At 31.8% G+C, this 25,655-nt stretch overlaps 1 long non-coding RNA gene across 1 annotated transcript in view; it reads right to left on the reverse strand.

Moving 5' to 3' along the window:
* Positions 1-2,492: 2,492 nt before the first annotated feature.
* The window catches only part of LOC117033492 (uncharacterized), a 172,814-nt gene continuing 149,651 nt past the window's right edge, over positions 2,493-25,655 (reverse strand). The window contains exon 3 of the long non-coding RNA XR_004424893.1: positions 2,493-2,601. This is a non-coding gene — a long non-coding RNA (uncharacterized LOC117033492). The remainder of the gene's footprint in view (positions 2,602-25,655) is intronic.

A 25,655-nucleotide genomic window follows, 5' to 3' on the forward strand; every position in this document is an offset into this window, starting at 1 on the left:
AGCATTAGGCCAGTCTACCAGAAAATGCTCACAAGCAGCAATTCTGGATGCTCATATTAAGAGAGTAACTGCAGGTGACATCTATTTCACACTCAAATGTCATAAAGACGATGGTGCGAAGGGAGAGTCAGTACTGGGTCAGCAGATACTGAAAAGTAGATTTAGAAGATATCAGCATAAATATTAACAGTAAAACTCATGAACGTGAATGATGGTTCCCTCAAGAAGCATCTAAATAGATACATAATCAAGTGGGATATTGAATGATACCTGTGCTATTTCCTGAATAACCTGGGCAATACTAGTTCAATACAAACATGGATCACTTTGTAAAAACTAAAACTTGTTACAGGCTATGGTCATACGAAATTTCATATAAAAAGCAAATACTTTAAATTCAAACAGACAGTAGAAATAGCCATGCCTTCATCTCATGGTGAGAAATGTATTTTCAAATTTTAAAAGAAAACATTTGTATTAATTTTTTATATTTAATATTTACATAGCATTTATTATATGATAGACATTGTTTAAGTATTTTACAGACATTAACTTATTTAACATATATAATAAACAGACATAACTCACGTGTTACTAATAAAGATAGTGAAAGTCTAATATCCTGAGACCTTCACAAGTCCCAGGCAAATAGGGCCAATTCATAATGCTCTCTCTCAACAGTTAAAAGGAACACACACTGGCCGTGTGCCACTTTCTTGTTAAGAACATTCTGGTTATAAAGCCATCAAGATGTTTACATCTCTTACCACATTTTCTAGATGTTTATCTATATATTTCATGTTAGAAACAAATTTGGTGGGACCTCGACTGTAGTACAGAATGAAGTAACTTGTGGATCGCCCAGAAAAACTAGAAAAGCTGTAGTAAGATCATCTGTTTAAAGACATTAGAGAAATACCAAAGCCTTTGGTTGGAGAACAGCCAAGGTTTTGGTGAGGAGATTATGGCAAAGATTAGAAATGACATACTGAAGTAACTTTTTGTCCACAGAGTGCTTGCCAATTTGGCCTTAAAACATACAACCAGGACTGAACTTCTCCTGAGCTAAGGGAGTCTGTTATGTATGGGGAAATAAACAAAGATACAAGTATTCCTTTGGGGCTGGTGTATAAAATATAGAATGAGGGCCAAAATCCTGCTGAGAAGGAAAACTCTGTCTGGCAAACAGACTACTCCCCTTGTCATACAAATATAATATAATACATGCACACAATTCTAAAGTTGGATAAGGTTAGATCTTAAAAACAAACAAACAAAAAAGCAAAACACCTCTGGAAGACAGTGTAGCATGTCTCCAGTCTCACCACGCCAAGGAGGAAAGAATTAGAGAATGGAGCCCTCTACCTCAGGAACTAGAAGTATATTCCTTAGGAGTGGAGTCATCAGACATAAGCACAACCTGACCAAACATGACAGACCCTCAGAAAAATGTCTCCCAGAAAACATTTTTGGAACGTAGCAGCAAATGTATGACATATGCACAGAGGGGTGGTTCAGCTTATATTTCAGTCCAGTAAAGACTCAAACAATTTGCAGTTTAGTCAGGAAGATAAATGGATGACAAGAACCCTCAGAAAGTTTACCTATAACTGAAGTACTCATTCTTGTCTAGAGTTTAGATGCCTTCCTAATTTATAACAGCTACGTATGTAGGTTAATGTGAACTCACTACATAGAATCCTAGTGTAAAATGCTGCATTTGGATTGTTAACTTTAGAGTAACCTGCATTTCAAGAGTCTCTCTTTTTTTTTCTTCCCGATGTAGAGGGCATTATTTATTTATTTTTTTCCAGTGTAAATCTCTGTGAGATTTATGTTTGAACTGACAATTTTGCTGTGGGCAGAAGTGTTGAGTTTACATTGAGGTGATACCCATTACTTCTTAGAATGTGGACCATCATTCTATAGTTTCTTACCTGCTAGGTTTAAAATATAATTTCATAAATATTAAAATAAGTCGATTGTTACAAATAATATAACTAGTCCAAAATACCTAAAGTTCCAATGTTTCAATGAGCTGCTTACAGTATTTTTAAAACTGTTGCAGAATAATGTTTACCTTCTTATTAATTCAATTAAATATATATTTATGAGTAAATTCTGTATATCAAAAACTTTTAAAGAATGGTTACCATTTTTCACAAATAATTTGTGTAATAATGATCATTGCTTTGTTGTAAACCCTTCTGCAAACTGATGGCTGAAGCCAACATTGTTCCTTCTAATGCATGTTTTCATTGTTTTCTCTCTCTCAGTTGTTCTATCCCTCTCTTTTGGAATATGTCACCTTTACAAGGTGATTCACTCAGTTCCATGACTTCCTACAAAAATCAATGTAGTCACTAAAACAAATGTTATGATGAGATACATCACTGCAATGTGAAAGACAACCAGAAAATGACTAGATCTAATTGGTCTCACAGAGAAACATTGATGGTTTGAAATCAAAAGTGAAACAAATTGCTTGTTACCTCATTATCCCTGGTGAAATGCAGGCTTTCTTCAGTGTCCCCTACCTCAGTACCCCAGGAGTTGATTCTCTTTCAAATGGGAAGCCAGAATGTGGATGAAAGCATCTGCCTATAACACATATTAACCAGAGAGGTATTCAGCAGTGACTTTCTGTTAAAAGTTTTGTGACAATTTAAGCATCAGAAATCAATAGCTTAGTATCTGGAAGCAATTGCTATAGTTTTTTCCTTCTTCTCTAGAGATATTTTTCCAAGACAACATTCATAACTAGAAGGAACACTGCTTGAACTATAGTCAATATCAACTAAGTCGATGATGTGTATCAAATCTCTATAAAAATGTAACTCATCACTTTAAGATCATTGATTGTCAACAATCATTTTCTCTAAAGTCACAACTTCGTATTCACAAACTTGTAATATATAATTATACAATTCCCAGAAATACTTTGAACACAAAACAAAAACAAATAAATAAACAAAAACCTGGACACGTAAGTGATACAGTATTATTATATTAGCATAAACCCTTGAGAAAATTTTCAAAATGTCACACTTTTTAATATTTAGAAGTTATTTAGAGAATATTGTATATTAGATATTTTCCTTTTAAGACTTTTGATCTCCATGTTAAACCATAATACTCAAATCAAATTTTGATTTTTATCTCATAAATGTCTCATTTAAAACTGTACATCATCTGTTGGGAGAATGTATGCTAAACACAAAACCATACAGAATGCAAATATCATCAACTTTAAGTCTTTGAATAGTAGCATTTTTTAAACCATGCAGAATAATCACAGAAGATACAAAATACAATATCATAAAAATTTGGAATATATTGGAATTAATCAGCTAAACGTATCTAAGAATTATGCACGAGAGTGAGGGAAGGAGGAAAGGAGGGGGAGAATTTTTGAGAGGCAATATTACAAAAATAATTCTTCTACATCCAACTACATTTTCAATTCAATCCCAAACAAAATACAAGTGAGATTATAGATGTTTTTGACAATTCTAAAATTTATATAGAAATGAAAATAAATTTGAATAGCCGAAATAAATTTAAACAACACATTTAGATTAGTACTATACCTACTTTTGAGGCTTATAAAACTATACTAATCAAGAGAGTGTGATATTATTATAAACACAAACAATGGAACAGAACCACAAAACAGAAACAAAATATACATATATCTATATCTATATAAATATAGATATAGATATAGATATGTGTGTGTGTGAGAGAGAGAGAGAGCGAGAGAAAGAGAGAGAGAGAATATGTGTGAATTTATTATTGGCAAAGATGCAATGGCAATTCATTATACAAATGATAGTCTTTTAAAATATTGGAGATGTAACAGTTGATTGTATACAGGCCAAAAAGTCATTTTGATCCAAACCACATAGTATATAGAAAAATTAACCCAAAGGATCGTAGACATAAATGAAAAATGCAAAACAATAACATTTCCAGAAGAAAATCTAATGAAAACCTTTGTCCTCTTGTGTTAGGGAGAATTTATAGTCACAGAATAAAAAACAATGATTCATTGAAGAGAACAGTGATCAACTGAACTTACTAAAATTAATAAATTATGCTCATGGAAAAACACTGCTAAGAAAACTAAAACACATGATCTAGGCTATATGACAAATTATATAAATCAAATTTATCTGACAAAGAATTTGCAATCAGATATACAAATATTTTTAAAATGCAATAGGGAAATAATTAAATTTAAAGACTGAGCAAAGTTTTATACAGACACATTGTTAAAGAAGATATACAGATAGCAAATAAGAATATAAATATGTGCTCAACATCATTATACATTGGGGCAATGAAGGATTTTGCTTAAAAGAGATGTCACTATATATGCAGTAGAATGCCTAAATATAAAAATCTGATCATAATTGTGATGGTGATAATACAGAGCAAATGGAAATCTCATACAATGCTGGTGTGAATGTTAAATGGTTTAACCACTTTGGAAACCAGTTTTGTAGTTTCTTAAAAAGTAAATCACAGAGCTTCCATTTGATTCAGTTATCTTACTCCTAGGTATTTACCAAAATAATAATAATAATAATAATAATAATAATAATAAATAATAATGATAATAATAATAATTGAAAAACATGTACATTAATGTTTAACACAATTTAATTGTAATAGCCCAAAACTGGAAACAACTCTAATATCCATTAACAAATTCATAGGCAATAAAATTTTGCGATATCCAAATAATATAGTATTAGTTCACAATAAAAAGAAATGATCTATTGATACATGCAACAGCATCAATTACTCTCAGAATAATTATGTTGAATGAAAGATGCCATATATGTGTGATATATGTGTGTGTGTGTGTGTGTGTGTGTGTGTGTGTGTATTTGATCTGCCATTTCTTTAAAATTCTAGAAAATGCAACTAATTTATAATGATAGAAAGAATGAAATCAGTGGTTGCCCAGGGTATTGGATGGGGCAGGAGACTGGGAAGGTAGAGAGATAAAGATTATACCAAATATAACAATTAAGTTTGTAAACTTATTGCAAAGATGTTGCTAACCTTTTTCTTATCAGAGGGAGTACACATTATGAATTTGCACCAACTGGACAAACAGTTAACCAAGTTTACTATTTGGAAGTGCTGAAAAGGCTGCATGAAAAACTTAAATGACCTGACCTTTTTGCCAATAATTTATGGCTCTTGCATCACAACAACGCACCAGCTCACACAGCACTGTCTGTGAGGGAGTTTTTAGCTAGTACACAAATAACTGTATTGGAACATCCTCCCTACTCACCTGATCTGGCCCCTAATGACTTCTTTCTTTACCCAAAGATAGAGAAAATATTGAAAGGAAGATAGTTTGATGACATTCAGGACATCAAGGGAAACATGAGGAGAGATCTGATGGACATTCCAGAAAAAGAGTTCCAAAATTACTTTGAAGTGTGGACTAGGTGCTGGCATCAGTGCATAGCTTCCCAAGGGGAGTACTTTCAAGGTGACTGTAGTAATATTCAGCAATGGGGTATGTAGCACTTTTTCTAGGATGAATTCTTTAACTTAATTGTCGAGCTTGTAGTCAAGCATAAGGAAACGTGTATGTATATTTTAGAACGATGCAAGCCGAATTAACAGAAAGCACTGAGTCCAATACTCTTAAATAATAAACTTGTCATATCACATTAATTACACTCCAGAGATCAGATGGATGGGTAATTTAATGCCATAATGATGTCAAGCCATTCCCATCTCTGTGCACTGGTTTTCTGTGTATATATTGCCTTCAGATGACTCTCCTTATAGGAAAAACAGCCACAATAATTCTAGTTAACAATCAGATATGAAAATCCCATGACTATGCACAAATTAATAACTGGCAAGACGATGAAATATTTAACGTTTTGTTAGATTACCTACTTTGAGTGGAATGGATGCTAGAAGTCAACAGGGTGAACTAATGAAGCGTTTATTATCATGAAAATATAGATTGTGGTACCTTGTCTTTATAGGTAAATAACAAACAAACAAACCCTGCACGATTGTTAAGACTGTCTTTTCAAATTTCCTTTTAAATGTCGTTCACCCTGTTTCCCCGAAAATAAGACCTAGCCAGACAATCAGCTCTAATGACTCTTTTGGAACAAAAATTAATATAAGACCCGATCTTATTTTACTATAAGACAGGGTATATAATATAATATAATATAATATAATATAATATAATATAATATAATATAAATACCGGGTCTTACATTAGTTTTTGCTCCAAAAGACGCATTAGAGCTGCTTGTCTGCTTGGTCCTATTTTTGGGGAAACACGGTACAAGTTTATTATAAACACATTGAAGCTCACAGAATTGAAATTTTAGTACCAGAAGATATGACAGAAACACAAACTTTTACTACTTCATTTTGTAAGTGACCTTCTTATATTATGCAATTAATTTAAATAATGATCAATTTGGTACAGTAGCTAAAGCCCTTGAGTAAGGATATCTCCTAACATACCAAAAAAAAGAAAAGAAAAGAAAAGAAAAGCTTAAAAACAAGCCTCAAAAGGATCAACTTTATACATTAGTAAATTAACTACATGACAGTGGAAACACAACAAACTATAAATAAACTCTCAATGTTCCTTAAAATAAGACTGTGAAATTCAGAATTCTTACTTGTCCACTGTGTACAGAATACAAAATCACTAATTACTGGACATGTTAAGAAAAGAAGGAAAAAAATGTGACATATAATTAGAAAATAAAGTAGTTTATAAAAACAGCTTCAAGATAACCAACATATTAGGTATGGCAGTACAGGCCAATGAAGTGGCAATTACAAATGTTCAGAAACGTAAAGAAAAATATGGCTATAATATGAACAATCACATAGATCATTTTAGGATATTAATTTATTACCATTAAAATAAGCAAATGAAATTTTAGAACTGAGAAGTACAACACTTGTAATGAAAACTACAATAGTTGAAATTGACATCAGATTTGAAATGATGGAAGAAACATTTAGTGAACTCAAGATGAATCAATATAAATTACCCATTCTAAATATCAAAATGATGGAACATTAAAAAAAATAAACAGGCCTCAGTGATATTTTCAAGTCACCAAATCTGCATTTCTGAATCCTCAGAAATAGAAGAGAGTGGGGAAAATGCAAAATATATTTGAGGAATATGATTATAATATTTACATATTTGTTAAAAATATAAACTTACATATCTAGAATCTCAGCCAATACCAAGCAGGGTACATTCAAAAAAAGAAATGCACCCTACTTACATAATAGTCAAATTTTAAAACCAATGATAAGAAGAAAAGCTTGAAACAATCAAGAGAAATGTAGCATATTACATACAGAGCAAGAATTATATGAATAAGCCTGACTTTTCATCAAAGAAAATAAAGGCCATAAAAATATAATAACATGCTTACATATTGAAAAAAATACCAACCCAGAAATCTATATCCAAAAGAAATGCTTTAAAAACACAGACTAAATATTTTTAAATTAGGAAAATAAGAATATAGAGACTCCTCCTAGTAGACCTGCATACTGGGAATGTATAAGAATTGTCTGAGTTTAAAAAACATTGACACCAAATGGAAACTCAGAATTACAAGAATGACTGAAGAACTTTAGTAATAAGCAAACGCTTTGGTAAATATGAAATACTATTTTATTACTTACTTATTTTCTTTAAACCATATGGCTATGTAAAGCAAAACTGATAATGCTGCATTATTGGATTTATAATACATGTACCTGTAATATTTATGAAAACAACAGCAGCCAATCACAAGCCATGAGAAGGAAGGGTAAATGACAGTAGACAGTCATTGGGCTCTTACATTATACATAGAATGATACAACAGTAATTCAAATAGGTTTTGATATGTCAAAAAAAATACATGTTGGGATTCCTAGAGAAAATGAAATTGAATTTAATGCAAAGATGACTAACTTAAAATCAATGAAGGAGTTACATTTGAATTATATTAGATTCGTACTTCTGGACAAGAAAGTGGGGTTCTGACATGATCCCAGCCTGGATGATCCCAGGCTGCTGGCTGAGCTCTTCCATTTCAAATCACTGGTCAGTGTGTACATAGGAAATGTTATACATCACAGAAATGACATACATGCCATTCATCAAAGTCATTGAACCTTGTCTAGCTATAGCTGGTCAGACAAAGGTAAATGTATTTAGCGCTTGAAAAGAGGAAAGCAAGAAATATCTGTGAAGAAAACTAAGGGCTTTCATTTTTCCTATTTGAAATAAACAAACAAACAAAAAAACACAAATTACAGTCCTCTGTAAAAAATTTTACCTGTTGTGGTAAACTGAGTAATTGGCCCCCACATACATTATATTCAAATACCTGTAATGTGTAAATGACTACTGGGAAAAAGCGTTTTTTTCAGATGTGATTAATGAAAATACTGTGATGGACAGATAACCTGGATTTTTGGGTAGGTCCTAAATGCAATCACAATAGAGGGAGATAAAAATGCATCCCATAGAAGAGGGAAAGGCATTGGGATAGGAAGACAGAGATTGGGAATGATGCAGTCATAGTCAAGGAATGCAAGCAGCCACCAGATTCTGGAAGAGGAAGGGACTGATTTTCTCTCAATGCCTCTGAAGGAACATGGCCCTGATGACACCTTGATTTCAACCCAGTGAAAATGATTTTGGACACTTGGTTTCTAGCACTTTGAAAGAATACATTTTTGTGGTTTAAATTCACTATTGGTGGTCATTTATTACAGAAAGTAATTTATCAGTTTCTGTTCTGATATCAAAATATCTTGCTAATTAATGTCTCTACAACTTTACCAAAATATTGCATTTAATTAGGTTTCAAAATTATAAATGCAGTCTTTTTAATTTGCATTTCATATCATTTTAAGTTGATACTTTGTGACTTTTTTCCCTAATGTAGTTTTTTCTTACATTGGTTGTATTCCAAAGAGAAATTCATTACAAGTAAATTTGTTTTCTATATTCAGATCACTCTGATGAAATAAGTCAAGATCTCAAATGGACATATAATTTATGTGCAACCAGCATGTACATTAACTTTAAAAAAATGCTTCCACTTTAGCATTTTCTGACAAATTATGACAGTTACAAAATAATTTATTAATGAACATGTTTTATTGATTAAGCCAGAAACTAAATAACTATCATAAAGGTATCTACTAAAATAATCAATGTGACAGAAAATGACATAGTCATAAGTCTAGGAGTTAGGTGTCTATGTTAATTTTTAAGCAGTGCACTCTGATTCTCTATTTCTTTAACAAAGACATCTACTACATGATCCATCTATGTTGAAATGTTAACAAAACACTTTGAGGTTGATGTAAGATGTACTCAGAGACTGGGGTAGCAGGTTCCCAAAGTCAAATAAATATCATCACTTCTTGGAAAGCACCTGACATTAATTTTTTTAGATGAAATATAAATGCTCAAAATGTGAAGAAAATATAAATATGTGTCCAAATCAAGTATCAAAAACTAAATGATTGTGAATCACCAACAGGTTTAGGAAGTCGATTAATGGTGTCATCTGAAATAGATTTATCTTTCACTATTCAAAGGTACCCATTATGTTGGCTGTTAGGAATAGTTTACTTTGGGTGGTATTCGCTCTTTATATAAATGGAAAAATGTGCAAATATATTTTATCTGTCTTCTTTCATTGAACATTAGGTTTATGAAGTTCATCTATATTTGTAAATTTTTATTACTATAAAACATTTATATTATAGATGTACCATAGTTTAAACACTCTATAATGATGGAGTTTTGTTACATTTCTTTTTGTTTGTTTGTTTTGGCTATTACAGTATCGTATGAACAGTATCATCAAATTCCCTTGATACACATGCACTTGTATATCTCCTTGGCATATGCATAGGAATGGAATGGCACAGTCATAGGTTACATGCAAAATAAAAACACATATGACAAACATTTTCCCAAGGTGTTTTACCAATTTGCATACCATTCCCCTCAACCTCTCCCAGCAACATATGAACAATCCTATTGCTGTTGTAACATATCACCCCAAATTCAGTGGCTTAAAATACACATAGTTTCAATTAGCTTACATCTCTGGAGGTCTCACTGGACTAAAATCAAGGTACTGACAGGCTTTTTCCTTTGGGAGGTTATAGGGGTTTGTTTTCTATTCACTTATGGAAAGACATATGGGTTGTGTTCAATTTTTAGCCAATATGAATAATGTAGGTGAGTCTTCACTTGTGCACATGTGTCAATTTATCCACTTTGTTGAAAATCAACTGATTATATATTTGTTGGTTTATTTTTGAACTATCTGCTCCCTTAGTCTCTCTGTTTGTCCCTATTACAATATTGCTTTGTTATGATTTCATTGGATTCATAGTTAATCACGAGAGCACGTTCGAAAAGTCTTCTAATGTTTTTTTTTTTAATTAAAAACTGTTTATGCTATTCTAGTTCCTTTGCATACCCCCAAATATTAGTTCCAGCATATGTGTGTCTACAAAAAAGCCTACCTGAATTTTGAATGGGATTACACTGAATGTACAGAAAAATCTGGGAGTAAATGACACTCTTAATATCAGTTCTTCCAATCACAAGTATGGTATACTTGCCTTCATTATGATATTGTGCCTCTTTTGTTAAATTTATTCATAAGTGTTTTCTGCCATTGCAAAATTTGTCTTTACAATTTTATGTTCCAATTTGTTATTGACAATATGAAAATGTCATTAATTTTGGTACCATATGTTTTTAATGCAACCATTCTAAACTTACCTTTATCTGCAAGTTTTTAATAGTTTTCTTTGAATTTTCTATATCACAATTGTGTGTGTTGAGTATTAAAAATGAAATCCACTCACCATTTCCGATTTGAATATTTTTCTCTTTTCTTTTTTTTGCAAAGTTAAAATTTTTCTTATTCTTGTTTGTAACATTGCAAGGTAAAAGCAAAAACTATATAGTAATATTTAATAATAATTTCCCTTCAAAATTCCATAAGTAATTGTGGTTTTTGCAATTATTTTTAACCTTTTAACCCGCAATTACTTTTGCACCAACCTAATATTAGAAGTCTTATTGAAATACGTATTTGTTTCCATTATTCTTACTGGCAAATTTTGCCTTAAGATGATAGATTATCCCTGGTAGGTTAAAATAACAATATTATAATGAAATATACATACATAATTAAATAAAACATGGGAAGTGCAACCATGAAGTTTTGGGTTTTTTTGTTCTTTTTTAATGAATAGAAATGTGCAATATAATAAAAATATATAACCATTGATCTGAATATAGGAATATTCACCACAGATGAAGCTTCTATGTCAATAATTTTCTTTCTTTTCATAAAGTATATCAGCCCATTAATTATTTTATGTTTATTTATTATTTATAAATTTGATACTCATATCTGACAGGTTAACTTTGTAAGCAAATATCTGTAACACTTTCTTTCCATTGTTTTCTTTCAAAAATGTATCTTAGAAAACAAAGGCAAGATATATTAACATAGGTAGCACACAAGAGTAAATGAAGACAGTAGATAGTTTCTCTGGACCAGAGTTTTTCTCATATTGACCAGTGCACATTGTCTCTGGATCAGCACAGAGAAATCTAACAGGGTCACATTTTAAACTAAGGGAAAGTTTATCCGGCATTACTACCCCGGGATTTTTAAGTGGCATATGAGGGAAAGCACTAGCACAAAACCTAGTGTGATCAGAGCTTGAGATACAGCAATAAGATCATTTGGAAGACTCTTGGTCTCTTGCCCTATATTGGTACCTTACATCAATTAGGAAGCACAAACTAATTACCTGCAATTATCAAGAGCCAAGAGTTGAAGATTTGAGGTTATTATAACATGGTAGAAAATTGGCCTCACTTGAATGTTTACGGTTGAGAAAACATTAGCCCTCCCCAAGATGTGACCAGAGGTATTTGATCTAAGACTTCTTGTGCAGCCTTTAGTGGCCTTTGGGACTGATCAGCTGCTTTAGCATTCTATTTGAATGGATGCCCTTAAATTTTTATAAGTTCTAACTGGAGCTCTGAAAAAGACAGCTCCCACCCTGAAAGGACATTTTGCAGGGGAGCAGTCAGGTTCGCCTTCGCTTGTTGGTAGATTTAATCAAGGCAAATAGAAAGCATTTTCTGTTTTTGTAATTTTTCATTATTCATTTCAAGGGATAAGAAATGAAAAAAATATATTGCCATATTTTAAGATATATATAGTACTAGAGAAGCTAGACAGTTTATTTGGATTATATATATATATATATATATATATATATACATGTACATATATATATATATGATATATATTTATATTAATATAAATTTACTTAGGGTTTTCAAATCCATATCCTAAATAGCATAACTTTTAAAATATCACTTGTTCGTTTTCATAAAATGTCAGACAAAATCCACGAAAGCTTTAGTCAACAGAAATAAACATAATGGTGCCTGCTGTAATAATATAAATTATAATAACACATGACACTCAAAATCCCAAAAAGAATATGACATTCAAATTAATTATTTTTACTTGATTGATGATTCATTTTATTTGTCACTGCAATTCTGCCTAACTGCTCCATCAAACCTTTACCATCACTGTTGCAAAAATTTATTAACTCGTTTTCTTCTTTCTTGGTTTGATCTTTTTCTCACATTATTTAATAACCAAAACCCAAGATTTCAATTTTGTGATCACTGTGTTTTTGCCTTTTCCCTAGTCTTCAGGTTTGACCATAGATCCCAGCCTTTGTGTTTCTAGTACGTCTCAATTCTTCTAATTCCCTTCTTCTCCTTAGAAACATAATAGAATGTATTCCCAAGAACCCTTGCAGTTACAGGGTGTAAACATTAGGTATATGTCATTTTTGCACTGAGGTATTAAAAGGCACTGTGTGATCCTTCATCCTTTTTTCCCCGATAAAAGAGAATGCTGAAGACCTATGTTGGTCTGGCAGTATTGCTAGAAGGTGAATCCTCTGTCAACATTGCCTCGGGTTCCAAAAGGACTGGAATGCAGCCCACTTGCTGACTCATGTAACACAAAGAAGATATTGCTTTGGCAGTTAAAAAAAAATCCAAAAAAACAAAATAGTTGCACTTTTGTGTGGTGGGGGAGACGTGTTTTTTTCGTTGCTGTTTTTCCCTACATTATCATAAGCTGATAAATACAGAATTTCATTCCAATTTTAATTTTTCAAGCATGTCCCACTGAGACCGGCATGTCAGGTATATAGTGTCTCTATTGTTATTTTAGTTACTTTGCCTTCATCCTTCCCTATCACAATTATTCAACTTTCTTCTTTCTCTAATAATCATATGTTTGTTGCTGGGATTCTTTTGTCAAACTTGAGTTTCAGCATTACCAACAGTTCAGTCTGTATTGTAATCCTGGTAACTTTGTTTCAGCCAAAAGCTAAGGACAAAAATCATAATTCTAGTATTTTCCCACTTTCAAATCTTTATCAGCTGAAATATAAGCATGGCCTAAGAAAATCTTAATCAGTTTCACTTGAAATATAAAAATCTTCAAGGAAACTTGTACCACTAAAAAAATCCTTCTGGCATTGAATATTCTGGAACAGAAAAATGCTGTTTTTGTTGTTGCTGTTGTTTTTAATTAAAGTACTTTTAAAATCAGCATGGGGTACACATAATGTATTTGTGGAGTTTCACTTTCAGCAGCAAAAGAAAGGTTACATTACCAATGATTACTGAAGAATGCTTTGGTGTGGGAGAAAAAGGCAGGCAGCATTTTGAGTAGGAAGTTCTCTTGCGAGAAAGGTTTTTTATCATGCCACATTTTTAGTTATCATGTGCACAGAGAACTCTTAAGGTTTTCATTGTATGTAAAAACAAACAAAGACACACAACCAACTGATCCTTTAATAAAATAGAGTCACATTTTTTGGATAACATTAAGAAATCTCCTTGGTTATTTTAAAATAGCAGCTTTCTAAAACACCAAATAGGGCAAATAAGCCCATAAATAACGCATGTAGATTATGCCCCTCCCAAAGACCTTCAAAGTAATACATTTTAACAAAGGAATGCAGTATTGCAAAATATAGACTTAAGATCTTAGACTACCAATTCCCAATTTTAGCAAAAATGGCAACCAAATTTTTGGCATACAGAATTGTGAGCTTTTGAAATCTTGAAATAAGATTTGCAATACACACATACACACACACATCAGTGTTCTAACCTTTGAACTTTACCAAAAACAGGAGCTGTACTGACAATGAATTCTCTAACATGGTTGCAGATCTCCAAATACTGAAAGGTGACGAAATAACTACTGTAACATTTAAATTTATCAGTGTAGGCATTTGCCTTCTGAACTTTGTCAAACCAGATTCCATCTGTATATTTGCATTTCTAAACAAAATCTAAATTTTAAAAAGTAGTACATATTTTTAGAAAATTTTATTTTTAATAGAATCATAGACTCAGCTTACATAAATTTTATTACCTGAAATTATTTTCTCAGTGATATACCAGATATTTTTATTCAACGTATTTTTTGTTTTGCTGCTTTGTTAAAAATTATGCATTATAATTTCAATATCAGTGATATCACTCTTTATGTAATTTATTTATAATAATATGTAGTATAAGTTAATAATCACTAAAGTTTGTAATAAATACTAAAGTTAAGGATAATAGTCTCAATTTAAGAATAAGTCATAATACTATTTACTAATTAACCAAAAAAATTCCCTCATTTTTTTTTTAAATATGGCTTTTCATTTTAGATTGAACATTTTCATTTTCAAATTGTGATGGTATTTTAGAATGAAAGATATCAATTCGTATGTACTCATTATTATGGTTTCCAGGCGGGAATCCCCGCCCCTTCTCAGGAATCTTTTTTCGCTTTCCTGTTCCCAAGAAAAGTTGGTCGGGAAATCAGGAAAATTGGCTCCTTGAACCCAGGTGGTCCGTAGTATCGGCTGTCACTTTGTGGAAATGATTCGTCGTGGAGAACAGAAAACAGTTTATATCGCGGGATTCAGCAATGGGAAAGCGAAAAAAAATTCCTGAGAATGGGTGGGAATTCCACCTGCAAACCCTACCCATTATTGTTTCAAATACTTCCTTTCTCTTTCTTCTTCTGGAATTCCCATTATGTGTATGTTACACTATTAGTAATTGCCCCAGTTCTTGGATATTCTATTCTGTTTTTGTCATTTTTCTCTTTTCATTTCAGTTTTGGAAACTTCTGTTGGCAGATCTTCAAGCACGGTTCAAGCTTGGTTACGGCCAGTTTATTAATGAGACCATCAAACAAACACAATTTTTATTTCTGACATTCCCTATTGATTCTTTCATATTATTTCCATCACACATCTTATATTACACATCTATTCTTTCCTTTTCCACCATTCTATTCTTTCCCACCATTTTTTTTTTCCTTTCTGTCTCCTACCATATTAATAATAGCTATGTTAGATTTCTGGTCCAGTAATTCCAAAAGCCCTCCAAAACCCCTGACTGTGGTTCTTATACTTGCTCTGTCATTTCAAACTGTGATTTTTGTCTTTTTGCATGAATTGTAATTTTTGATCAGAGCCAGACACGATGTAACATGTAAAGACTAAGATAGATAGGCCTTTAGTATGAGTTTTTATCTTTACTGAGCTAAGAGTTAGGCTGTGTGTACTGTTTTTTACAGCCATAAGTGTCAGAGGCTAAAGTGTCCTCTGTTATCCTTGTTTTGTCTCCTCTGCATCTTTGGGTTTCCCTAGAAATTTATTCTTAAATAAGATCTAAGATGAGCAGTTTTTTTGGTTGTAAGCTCCTGTTATTATACAGAAACCCTATTATATGGTGGTGAGGTCTGAGAGGATGGGAAGTGTTTTGTATTTCTATGGTTATGTCCCATTCTTTTGGGAATTCTGTGTCTCCTGTGACTTGCACAAGTGCTTCTTAGTTTTTTTCCTCCCCTTAGGTAAGACAAGAAGGCTGGAGTGGGTTAGAGTTGGGTATTTCTCTTGTCCACTTTAGGTTGTTAGTAAAATGGTTTAACTTGAGAGCAACCCTTCGTGAGGGTCTATTTCAAAATAACTGCCTTTCCCTTGACATTGCTTAAAAGATGAAGGTATTTTTCCCTGATACTTTTGTGAGAACATGGTAGGGATCTTATAGGTAAAACTTGTGAAAATGTGGGGGCCCCCTGGAGTTTTTAACTCTCAAGGTTGTCTATTCTGAGACTTTAGCCCTTCATTAACTAAAATTTAAGTTTTTCTATTACCTTACTGGCTCCCTCAGCAGGCTTCTACTTCTGGGCTTCTCCTTTGGTAAGCTGATACTCAGCTCATTCATTTATCTGTATGGTCCTCCAATTTTGGGTGCAGCAATTTACACTGTGACCTCAAGTCTCTGGTGTGTGTAAGAAGTGTTGTAAATTTTCAGTTTTTTTCTGTTTTTCCCTTGAGGATCCTTGAGGATAACAATCTTAATTCAATTTTGAAAACGATGAAAGCATCTTCCTTAAGTCGTGAACAGTTTCATTTTATGAGATTTTGAAGCAATCTGCTACATCACAAACAATGAAATCTTTAAGTCTAAGTGTGAAGAAAAAAAAAAAAGAGAGGCATCTTTACCAAGCTCATTTACTATTACAGAATTTGGAAAAACTTAACCTGGTGGCAGTCACTTCAGAGCTGCTCAAAACCTAATGTAATTATCCACACTGTCATTAGAAAATTAGATACTATATGGAATGTTGTGATTTTAAGTGCAGTATGAGAGCTGGCAATGCTGAGAAGTAATTTTCCTTAAAAAAAAAAATCTGATTATAACAACTTTCATAACACATATATGATTAGTAATAAAAGTTTTCTCTTTATCTCATAAGTTGATTTTATTTTAGCAATATATGGCAGTGGCCTGGCTTTTACAGAGTATTAATTTTAATATACAGCCCTTTCACATTTGGTAAAAATGGATACTTGCTGCATCACTAAATCATATAAGTGTAAAATTAATTATGAACTGAAAATCATTATGTTTAAATACATATAACCATTTCTCAAGTACATTGATTAATTTTAAAATTGCTTACTTATATTTTATAAATATATTTTATCTAACTTTTCTTCAAATACTAGGTATGTCAAATAATTTTGCAATGCTAACATAATTTTACTAGGTTTTTCACTTAATTTTAAATATACTTAATTCACAGATACGAATATTCTAGTATTAGAAAGTTGAAGAAAACAACAAATTAGATTCTTTAAAAGGGAACTTTATTACTAATATCAACATCAGTAATAATTTCAATTATTAGAAATATTATACTAAATGTTTGCAGATAGGGTGATTATGTACGTTGACACTTCAGTAATAATGTGATGTTTTAGCAATATACTCTACTATATGTGCTCAGTTATAGAAAGTATTCACCAAAACTGGGAAGCTAATCATGTGTATAAATTTTTATTCTCTATTCTTCAATGTTGTCTCTTCCCCACCTACAAACTACACAAAAATAGTTTTCTCAACATATTTTACCTTCAAACTATCTACACAAAGTTTCAAAAATTATGAATATTTTATCCACTATATTTTAACATTGAGCAAACACTATACATAAAATTACATAAGTACTTTCTTCTTTAAGAATTCATTTGGTGTGTAAGTGGTTTTAAGTGTGTCTAGTGGAAGTTGAAAAGTCTTTCTGTTTAAATGATAACTGTTATCAGATGCTATTTACCATAAGTAGTCATTATTATAATAAATGAACATGATTCTGCAAGAAATGAAGTTTTGTATTGCAACATAGTTGACCTCTTCTAAATATAGACAGTATAATTTATGATATGATTAATATATAAACACACCCACATGTTTATCATTGTAATTTATCTTTTTAATCCTAATTCCTAGGGTCATAAGTAAGCCAGAAAGTAATTCACAACATTATTTCTGCATGTTTAGCCTTTTGAAATTGACTTTGGGATGAATTTTGTTCTACATCTTTAAGAGTTTGGAGCGTTTGACTGCTGTACAGATATATTGACACATGAATTCTAAATGTTGATTGCCTATGTTGGCATCTATATTTTCAATCAAAAATCAGTAAAAATAGAAGCCTGCTACTAATTATTGCAACATGATCAATTGATTATATGCCTTAAAATTATCAATTATATATTTTTCAAGAAAAATTTATCAGCCTGTACTTGAAATGTAACAAGTATTAGAAAGTACATATCCAATTATCTTTGCCCATTGCCAAGGCAGATGTCCGATTTGGTATTAAATTAATTATCAAATGCCTTTGCTTTCTGACAGTTGGATATTTTAGACTTCAAAGACAAATAGATTTTGAAGTAATATAACAAGCTTAGAAGTGTGAAGTGCAGCAGAGCTGAAAACTGAAAAATTGACAGGCTGGGCTGTTCGTATTTTCCAGAAAACTTTATCAATCATGGCATGGCAACAGTAAAAAATGCAAATCATATGTGGCATAAATATAATCCACTTTAAATGAAAATTTTATTTTGATGTAACTTTAATAAAATGAAATTTCAAGATGGCACATTATTTTACAAATGATTTCCAGTTAAAGTTATCATATCTCTTAATGCCATCCTAAAAGTCATCACATTACTCTATAATTTGGGGTTATAATTAGCAGTAAACATATCAAGACTGCATATTATAGAAGTTTGATCACCATTCACTAGAAGCATTTCCAACTATCAGTGTTTCCAAACACTTTTTATTTTACTGTCATTTCATATTTAATAGAAACATTTTTATTCATTCATGAAGTAGTATTAGAAATTAATCAGACACAGTATGATGATTGTAACTGATATGAAGTATTTTTCACAAATATTAGAATAAGTTCATCAGTATATCATTGTTTAATGTTTCCAAGTAAAGTAAAATTTTGAAGCTCACCTAAATACAAACTTATTTACAGTTAAGTTCAGTTTATTGAAGGTAAGTTTATTGACTTACCATGAAATTGACGGAAAAAAAACTAGGAAATGACTACCTCTGTGTCTGTAAACATGCAGCCTATTTTAACATAAATGCACTTAATCTTAAGCTATTCATTTTCAAAAAGAAATACCTAAATGCTTGATTTTAGTTTTTCAAAATTTTCTCACAGAAACCCCAATTTAATTCAAACAATTTGTGTATTTTCTAACAGATAATATTTACATGATTTTTTTAAGGAAAAAAATGAGAAAAATAGTTGGAGTATATTATTGTAATTAATATATTGATTATTCAATCCGTATTTATTTAAATATATACTTCAACATCAAAATTACTACTTTGCTAAATAAAATTATTTGTGGAATAGCTAATGTTAATAATTTTCTAGTCTATGAAGCTATAAGCTTTTAAAATATTTCAATTGTGCATTTGTATGTTGTTTCATGTTAGCATTCACATTTTCTTCTTTCAATTCTCCCCCCACCTCTTTCTCTCTCTCTCACTCTCTTTCTCATGAAAACTCAACATAAAGTATATATTCTGAGTGAGCTATTTTTCAAACCATCCCACCTGCATCTCACATCAGATATGGTAGTTATCCTTTCCTCTAGCATATAATTGACATTCATTATACCTCATTTTTTTCTTTCATTTTATTCTGCTTGTTACCACTTCTGCACATGAAAGACAATCTGTAATTTTGTTAGAAAAATTAAGGAATAAGAGGCACCAAAATCCTTTAGTATCACAAAATAATCAGTGACTTAAAAAAACCACTAATGATAATTTACAGACTAATTTGCCAGAAGATGAATTTATATTTATAATATTAATATATGTATCATTGTGTCAATGCAATCTTTAGAAATATACTCATGGGGAGTATGGTAGAAGAGGGTAAAGGGGGTCCAAATATATGGTGATAGAAAGAGAGAGAACTGACTTTGGGTAGTGAGCATACAATGTGACATATATAAATGATGTATTATAGAATTGTACACTTGAAATCTATGCAATTTTACTAACCATTGTCATCCCAATAAAATTAATTTAAAAAAAGAAAATATGATACACATTTTTTGCAGAATTTCAAAGTTTTCAGATAGTTGCCACAGGTTATATAAGTGATAGGGCAAAATCATAAGCTACTCCAATTTCTCCTATATTACTCTAATACATTTCTTTTTTTTTTTTTTTTTTTTTTTTAATTTATTGGGGTGACAATTGTTAGTAGAATTACATAGATTTCAGTTGTGCAATTCTGAATCACATCATCCATAAATCACACTGTGTGTTCACCACCCAGAGTCAGCTCCCCTTCCATCACCGTACATTTGATCCCCCTCACCCTCATCCCCCACCCCCCAACCCCCTTACGCTCTGGTAACCACCAAATTACGTTCCCCAGATTAATTTTCAAACCCCGTGGCCATCCTGTGGTCACCGACTGCCCTCCAATCCCCTCACCCTCCCCCCCACCCCCCTCTAATACATTTCTTGAGTCTGGCACCATTAATATATCCAACTGCCTTCGTTTTTGGTGGTTTTGAATGCCCTGGCTCCCTTATGAGACTGTTAACTTCTCAATTTTGTCTTCCTCCACTTTTGGCTCCCTGAACAACTAAATATAACCAAAAAATAACACTTCTTTTTTTTTTTTTTTTAGTTTTCCATATTTTAGGACTAAAATAGTAATAGCAGATCCTGCTGGCTGAGACCATGAAAATCAATCAGCACCCTTTACAAACACCTTTATATAGAGACTTTTTTTTAATATAAAATGATCCTAATATTCAAATTATCATGTTTACTTTTATAAAGGCCATAAACTTAGTTTATGCTCCCAAACCTGAATGACCACCATAACACTTTCAGTAGGGATCTTTAATTTAAAACATTAAGGGATCATATGTAATAGAATGCTCTTTATAAACTATGCTTATTTTATGTGAGGATATGTTATAATTATAGAATTCTAACAAATATCCTAGTATATACAGTGGTACCTCGGTTTTCGAACGTAATCTATTCTGGAAGACCGTTCAAGTTCTGAAACGTTGGAAAACAGCCAACAGCTAGGCCTCAGGATCTTGCACTCAGCGGAAGCCACGTGACATGGTCTACTTCCAAGGCGTTGTCGAAAACCGGAATCACTTACTTTCAGATTTACGGCATTTGTAAACTGAAATGTTCGTCAATAGAAATGTTTGAAAACCGAGGTACTCTATATTTCCAATACACACTGGAAATTCTAATATGTATTTGAGTATATTCCATATATATAATTCTAACATGTAGTAAACATATGATTCTAATATAGTAAAAATATAACATATGTGATTCTGATTCTTAATGAAAGCTCTGAAAGCCCTAAGCGTCATTCCATTTCCTCTCTGTTTACACCTCTATTTACATAGCACATCTCTTCTCTTTTGGCCCCCACAAACACATACATTTTCCACTTTCACAGAATAATAGAAGAGTGACTCTAAATTCATTACGTGGACAAGTTGCCTTCTGAGAACTTGATGTGAAGGGCAAAATGCAACAACTTCGCAGTAAAAGCTGTCACGTTAGGAGTAATACACGTTTTCTTTGGAAGGTTTTAACTCTCAATGAGTAGACTCATCCTCCATTGAAGTTCCTAGAAATATATCTATTTCTTTTTTTCAATTTCTATTTCTTTCTAGACATATATAGACTTATTTAACAGGCTCAAGATGAATATACTTACATCATGTTTATAAGGAATATATAGAGTGTAAATACTTTAATACAAAAAGCTTAATCAACTATATTAATTATATTTCACATTATATTTTAAATATAAGCAGGCTAAAATATAAAAAATAGTGTGTTCATCACATGTTTTGAATTGAATGATGAATATCTTAGAATATTTTCTTTACAAGGATGAATATGCATAAATACTGATTGAAATATTTTAGGTAAGAAATTCAACAAACTATCACTCTCAGAAGACAATCTTTTTTTTTTTCCCCCAAGATTGCTAAAAAGGTGAGGGAAAACAAACTTTCAAGGAAACACACACATATAAACACATGCACATATGTATACATTTTCTCAAAATAGTCATTTAAAAACATTCAATAATTAATACATGAAAAAGTTAATAGATCACAAATTCACAGCTATCTCTAGTTACAGTCATATAAATCAGCATAGCTATAGATTTAACTGGGAAAATAACTGTTCCAATTTTATAATTATATAAGTTTAATTAGCACAACTTTTCATTAAAAGTGTTATTCACCAGCAACAGACTTTGGATTTCCCTAAATTGCTACTGTTATAGGCAAATTAAATTAATAAAATATTATTGGTTAATAAGACATCTAGGTTTTGTGTCTTTCTGAATTTAACAGTAACTGGCAAGTGACCTTGGCAAATCACTTAACCTTTCTGAACCTCGCTTCCCTCAACTGTAAAATGAATAACTGTGCTAAATGAACATTACATTCAATTTCCTCTCAGATTTTCTGTGCCTCTGAAAAAGATTCCTAAATAATAGGATGTAAAAACTATGTTTAACTGCTAAATTTTACATTTCTATTTATTTTGCAATATGTTCAATTCCTAAAAAAAGTGAAACCTTATTTATACATTTCTATTATGCTTATTAATTGGATTTTCAGAGTTAAATATTCTAAAATGGCACTTGGAGTATATACATCTTCCCAGGGCTTGAAAAGTTTCTCTCAACTTCACCTTCATCTGACTCACTGTTGCAAATAATTAAATGTCTCAAGGTGTCAAAACTAATTTGTTCACAGTATGATGTGACTTGTTTGTTCAGGGTCCTGAAAGGGGAAAGGCTAAAAGGGTTGGCAAATGGATTGCACTGTGAAAAATGAGAAAACTATGGTCTTAAATTGCATGTATTTAAAACTTTCCTGAAAAAAAGAAATCCCCTCTTTTTTATATTATACTATGCCGTGTTATAGTTATAGGGATACACATTATAACAGTGGAATCTTAAGAAAACAATATGTATTCTTTTTACATTTTCTGTTACAGTATTGATCCATCAGCTTATGTTGATTAAAACAAAGTAATAAAGTTTTAATTAAGAATTCAAACAATTCAATTTCTTAGTATTGAAATTACACATACCACATTTTATTAAATGCTGAGAGGTAAATAGAATAGGGTATACAAAAAAAAAAAAAAACAAGCAAACAAACAAACAAACAAAACCCCACAAAAACTTAGACATGCTGAAATGTAGATACAGGTCCATAACCACTTTATTAAAAGCAATGGTTTTCACTTACAATAGTTCAACTAAGTAAATCGATGAAAACTGTAAACAAATTCAACTCTACTTTTGTGCAGTCTTCACACCTTATATTCATGTTTCTAAAATCTGATATATTATGTGTATTAATTAAATGAAGTTCATCATTTACCTTGTTTCTTAACTACATATAATAAAACTTTGCTTTATGCATATGCTAAAATAGTAATCACTTCAGATCAGTGAATGAATTGGACTTTATTAAAGCGTTTAATTCTGTTTTCTTCTAATCATATTAATATGAACACTCTATTGCTTTTCAATAGTAAAAATATAATTTCATTATATTGGTCTTTAAAATCAATACACCTACAGACAATTAATCTAGTGAAGACAGAATTTTTAAGGTACATGATTTGCTTCTGACCAATCTGAGCATAGAGATTTTTTATGTTAGAGGAAGAGATTTCTACCCCTTTCAGGTTAGGAAACATGGGAGTTCACCAATCAGAGCTACATTAATATTACAATTAGATTGATAATAAATTATTTGAAATATATCTACTTATTGAGTAGTTTCAACATGCCAGGCGTTATGTTACTCATATTAAAAAGTATGTACTTTTTTATCCTCAGAACCCCTCACGCTAGGTATTTTTCTTTTTCTTTTTTTAAGTGAATTCAGATTACATTTATCTATCTATCTACCTATCAATCAATCATCTATCTATTTATTGCAACTCATTCTGTTTTTTTTATCTTTGTTAAATTTTGGAGGTGACATCGGTTAGTAAAGTTATATAAGTTTCAAGTGTATAGTTCTATAATACATCATCTATATATTGCATTTTGTGTTTATCATCCCGAGTCAGTGCTCCTTCCATCACCATATTTTTGACCCCCTTAATCCTCTTTTACCACCTCTCCTCCCTCCTTACTCTCTGTAAATCACTAACCTGTTATCTGTGTCTATGATTTTTTGTTTGTTTATTTGTCTTATTGGTTTGTTGCATTCAGTTTTATATCCCACATATGACTGAAGTCATATGGTTCTCGGCGTTTTCTGTCTGACTTATTTCGCTTAGCACGATAATCTCCAGATCCATCAATGTTGTCACAAATGGCAGTATTTCATCGTTTCTTATGGCCAAGTAATATTCCATTGTACATACAAGTATGTACCACATCTTCTTTATCCAATCATCTATAGGAGGACACTATGGTTGTTTGCGTGTCTTGGCCACCATAAACAATGGAAGGAGGAGCACTGACTCAAGGAGGTGAGCACACAATGTGAAATATAGAAGATGTATTATAGAATTGTACACTTGAAATCTATGTAATTTTACTATCCATTGTCACTGCAATACATTTAATTAAAAACAAACAAACAAACCAAACAAAGTCCCAGCTCATATAGATGCCAATAGCCCTCAGTTCCCTTCGCCAAAAACTAAAATTACATGCATTGCAAAAATCTAAAGTCCTATCTTGACACTCAATGAGCATTCATTATCAAGCAATTAATTATTCAAATGGAAAATCTGATTATGTCTTTTAAAACTACTGCATTTTGCACTTATTTTGAAGACCAAACTGAATGGAGTGTGTATGGGCATTATCCCCATAAACTTGGACTAACATGTCCCTGATTTCATTTCCACTCTGGCCAAGTTTAACAAGAAATTTAATGTTTGTTCATCGCTCTAATTCAAGCCCAGACATTCTTGAGAAAGCACACAAAAACATGCAACAACAATAAGGAACGCCATTCAGCAAGAAACACCACACATTGACACGAACTCAGTTGTGAGACACTGATATACCAAGGTTATGAAACCTTACCGAGCTGTTTATACAGTGCTGCTTATATAAGCACATGGTGGCAAATTCGGGAACTTAATTGTCAGACCTCGTGTGTGTGTGTGTGTGTGTGTGTCTGTGTGTGTGTGTCTGTGTAGTCATGGGATGTGGACTACAGCATAGGGAAAACAGTCAATGGAATTGTAACAGCTACATACGATGTCAGAGGGTTAGTAAATTAGGGGGACGGCGGTTATCACTTTGTGAGGGGAGTAAATGTCTAACTATTACATGGTTTTGTACACCTGAAACTAAACTAAATAAATCAATAACCACAGCATAAAAACAAACAACAAATCCCCCTGTTACTGACCTAGTATTTGGGACTTAACTGACTTTAATGAAGCCTCCCATCACCTCAGCCAGGTGGTCATTCTTTCATACTCTAGACTGACTTATTTCTCCTTCACTCTTCAAGCTCCTATTCCTCAGTAGCACTGATGGTTATTGACTTTTTTCAGATTTTATTTAGGTTGAGCTAGT

This window comes from Rhinolophus ferrumequinum, chromosome 2, assembly GCF_004115265.2.
Source record: "Rhinolophus ferrumequinum isolate MPI-CBG mRhiFer1 chromosome 2, mRhiFer1_v1.p, whole genome shotgun sequence".
Taxonomy (NCBI): Eukaryota; Metazoa; Chordata; class Mammalia; order Chiroptera; family Rhinolophidae; genus Rhinolophus; species Rhinolophus ferrumequinum.